This window comes from Phyllobates terribilis, unplaced genomic scaffold, assembly GCF_046119375.1.
Source record: "Phyllobates terribilis strain yellow unplaced genomic scaffold, ASM4611937v1 Scaffold_264__1_contigs__length_2628131, whole genome shotgun sequence".
Taxonomy (NCBI): domain Eukaryota; kingdom Metazoa; phylum Chordata; class Amphibia; order Anura; family Dendrobatidae; genus Phyllobates; species Phyllobates terribilis.
Window position 1 is genome coordinate 532065 of NW_027363024.1, and position 4259 is coordinate 536323.

General features: G+C 43.3%; 1 pseudogene; it reads left to right on the forward strand.

The window, feature by feature from the left end:
• The first annotated feature begins 1677 nt into the window (after positions 1-1677).
• LOC141219352 (U2 spliceosomal RNA) lies at positions 1678-1850 on the forward strand (annotated as a pseudogene).
• The last annotated feature ends 2409 nt before the right edge of the window (positions 1851-4259 follow it).

The window sequence follows — 4259 nt, forward strand, 5'->3', positions numbered from 1 at the left end:
ATCTGTATATGGCACTAGCTCAGCATCTATTAACAGAGCAATTCTAATTACTGAAATTTTTAGTGCTGGGTCTGGGTTTAAGTTGAATATAAATAAATGTGACTGTATGATTATGGGTCAATGGGAGTCAGATCTGCCTAGGGTTCCAACACAAACAGTAGGAATCAAGATCCTGGGTGTCTTGTTTAATCCTGCTAATGATGGTATTGAAAACTGGGATTTGGTTTTGAATAAATTAAATCAGAAGATCTCTTTATGGCAAACTCGAAAACTAACAATGGAGGGCAAGATTCTTGTAATTAAAATGGTTTTGCTTCCTATCATTTTGTATGCCGCTATGGTTTTTCCCCCTAATTCTCTGTATCTTAAAAGACTTATGAAGCCCATGTTTTATTTTCTGTGGGGATCCAAAATGGAGAAATTGAGGAGGGAGGTGGTATGTAAAAGCAAGAAAAATGGGGGTAAAGGGTTCCCTGATTTAAAATTGTTTTTATTTATCAAGTTTTTTGTATTTTGTTGCAAAAGCTTGAATAATGTTGGGGCTTTCTCTTGTTTTCTTAGATATACAACTGGGTTTCTTTTCCGAAAGTTGAACTTCAGTATGACTGTTAATTGTCCTTTTCTCTTATCTCCCCCTAAGCATTACAAGATCTTGGAGAAGGTCATTTCAGAATATGATCTGACCCAAGTTGATCGTCAGCTTTTATTTGATCAACGTAAGTTAACAGTTATTTGTAAGGGACATGAGGAGATGGAGGATGTGTCTAATTTTTCCATCTCCAGGTGCCGCCTGGTGTGGAACAACGTGGCCTGTCCTGCACTTAGCAACTCACAAAAGGATTTAGCTTGGCAGGTTGTTCACCAATGTCTCCCTACGAGAGCTTTTCAGCATCATAGGGGGCTGGTGGCTAGTGCTAGATGTCCCAGAGAAAGATGCGCCCCAAACGAGTCAGTGTTTCATTTACTGTGGGATTGCCCCTACGCACAAGAGCTATGGCAGACGGTGGGCACCCTCCTAAAATGGATATGTGGTATACAAACCCTTAATTGTGACATTATAATATATGGGATAATTAATTGCCCAACCATGAAACAAGCACGAGTCGCATGGCTTATAATAAACTGTTTAAAAGAAGCTTTATGGAAAGTGCGCAATATATTATTGTTTAAACGTGAATTTATTCCTGTCAAAGATTGTATTGGGCTTGCTCTTTGTGAAATGTTTACATACTATCTGAGAGATTGTAAAAAGATGGGAATCAATGAAGCAAAAAAGCTATGGTGTTTGCAAATTTGGAATATGTATTTATTTATGTAAATTATATGCAAAACTGTGTTTTATGCTTTTTATGCTTTTAAGTGCATTTTAATTCTGACTCTGTATTAGTTTTATGTCATATTTTATTCCAGTATTTGTGATTTGTTTCAAATATTGTATCGGATATGTTCTTTGTGAAAAGTTTTCATACTACCTGATTGTAAAAAGATAAAGTTAAAAAGCTATGGTGTTTGCATTTGACATATGTATTTATTTATGCAAATTATATGCAAAACTGTGTTTTATGCTTTTTATGCTTTTATGCGCTTTTTAAATCTGACCTTGTATTTGTTTTATGTCATATTTTATTCAAGTCTTTGTGATTTGTTTGTAATTTATGATGTATGTCTGATTTAAATAAAGCTTGTTTGAAAACGGATCTGTTCTTATCAGTTTAATATCTGATACGTCCCCTATCTGGGGACCATATATTAAATGGATTTTTAGAACAGGGAGATGGAAAAAGAGCTTGCTCTGTCCACTCCATGCATTGACCTGGTATTGCAGTATCTCCAGGACCGGTGCACCCCTTCTTTAATGCAGTTTCTAAAATCAGAAAGAATTGAATTCAATGCTTTTTGTTGCTTTTGCTTGTTTGTCAGATTTTTGGATGGACTTTTTGGCTTTGCTTTTCTTCTCCTCATTGTATTTTTCATGTTAAAAGTTGCAGAAGCCAGATGACAAACTCATTTTGGTTCAACTTCAGCAACTCTGCATTGCATAGCCATGCAATGTAATGCAATGCTATCTATCTAGCTCTCCCTCTTTACTTCCTTTTGGATAAACAGCCATATTAGGCAAGCATTTTGGAGCTTTCACCTAACTAATTACAGGTGGTGAGATAAGCTGCACAATATAATTGTTCTTTCAGTATATTGTTGCACACACACCATCTATTTAGCAAATGCCCTTGTTATCAACAGCAGCCATTTAAACTCACCTGAGCTAACAGGTATGTGCGCTGGTTACTCTGCTGCACTTAAAATGTCTTTTTTGGCTTGCTCCAATGCCTTTTCTGAAACGTTGTCTCCCTCTGGTGGAACACTTACTTCTTTCATTTAACGCCTGCAGACTATAAAAAATAACCCAACCCAAAAAGTTTGGTTGATTAGTCTGTGGCATTCTTTTAAACTGTTGCTTATGGCGGTCTCTGTGAGCTTCTCAGTGCCGTTCAACCAGCCAGGTATCCTGCCTGCAGTAGCTGGAATGTGGCAATGGAACACTGGCTGCGCGTGTCATAATAGGCTCTGAGCCTTTATATACCAGCGCACGGCAGCAGCCACCTTCAGTCTGCTGCTGGACAGCCAGCAGCAGCAGGAAAGGTAAGTAATCAGCAACACTCCTGCTAAGGGTAGACAGCTGCTCGTCCCCCCCTTAATTGGTTCTCCTCCCTTCCACCGGTGTTGAGGCGGGTGGGAACAGCAGGGGGTGAGGGTGCTGTGCTAAAATAGTTGGAGTCATGCAGATCTAAAACGCGTGAATTGCTGCAGCAGCAAGCCGAAAAGTGCAGGCATGTAAGGGATCTAGAGGTTGACAACATGTCTTCTTAACGGGAGTCCAGGTGGCCATCTCCACAAATGGACTTTTCAGGATCCGAGGGTGGCACCGTAGGCCGAAACCAATTCTGGTTATCGCTTCTCGGCCTTTTGGCTAAGATCGGGTGTGGTGTTTAGGCATTGCATCTGGTCTTGGCTGATAGGTGTTTGGGGTACCCGGCTCCTTGGCCTGGGGGGATCGTCCCACCTTACGGTGGGGCTTCACCCCCCTGCTGCTATTAGGGAGCTGGCTTATTCCCCTTACAACGTGTTGCGATCCCTTAAAAAGGCTCACGCCTTTTTTCTTTTCTTCTGTAGTTGGTACGCTTTCGTGGAAGGATGCCTGCTACAATTTCTTTTGCATCGGGAGAGCCCCGGATGAGGAACACAGTCCGTATTGAGGTCTTGGAAAGTTTCAGAGAGCAGAAAGGAATCCGCTTCGTCTGCAATACCATCCTCCTTGGGATCCTTGAGTTCGACAGAGATGACATCTTTTGTTTCCAGGACAATAAACTCAAAGGTATTTATACCATCACTTTTAAGAACCAAGGATGCTGCCAACAGTTGGTCCAGAAGGTGAACGAGAATGGTTGGAGAGATGAGATGGATGGCCTGGTGTTTTCCCTTCTTTTCATCCATGAGGAGGTACAAATAACAACGTATTTTCCCAACCCTTTTGTGGAGAGACAGGACATCCAAACCTGTTTGAGCCGTCACTGTGATGAGGTGAGATACCTTGGGCCTGTGAAGAACTCTGTTGGCTTCTGGGGTGGGAAGCGGAGGTTTCTTGTGCGGTTGCGGAAGGATCCCCAGGGCTATGGAGGAACACATCACCCCCCCTCTACTATCACTATTGGGAAAAGTCGGGTGTATTTATTTTATGCTGGCATGCCCATGTACTGTCGAAATTGTGGGAAAATGGGGCATGTCCAGAGCAATTGTGCGGAGTCCAAGGCTTTCCGTTGTAATAACTGTGGTCTACTAGGACATTTATTTAAGGAATGCCCCCATAAGGATTCTTGCAACCTGTGTGGCGTGGACGGCCATATATTTCGGGAGTGCCCACTGAAGACCAAGACCCGAACATATGCGGAGGCTGCTGGAGGACCTATGCCACGGGAAGGACCAGTTCGTGTTCCGGAGACCAGTAAAGGACCTGAGCCTCGTCCTTCAGTTTCCAAAACAGAGGAGGTGGCGGAGAAGGTCAAGGGCGCGAGGAAGGAGAGGACGGAGCAGGAATCGGGTCTCCCCCGTGGAGAGCCTCCTGTGGCGAAGTTCCAGAAAAAGGGCGGAGGGCGGACCACCCAAAGACCGGAGCAGAGGGACTCTCCCGTCAGGGAGAGGACCACTGCGTCGATGGTCCCTGGTGTGTTGGAGCAGGGCGCCCCCAGTGAGTTGGCGGTGGG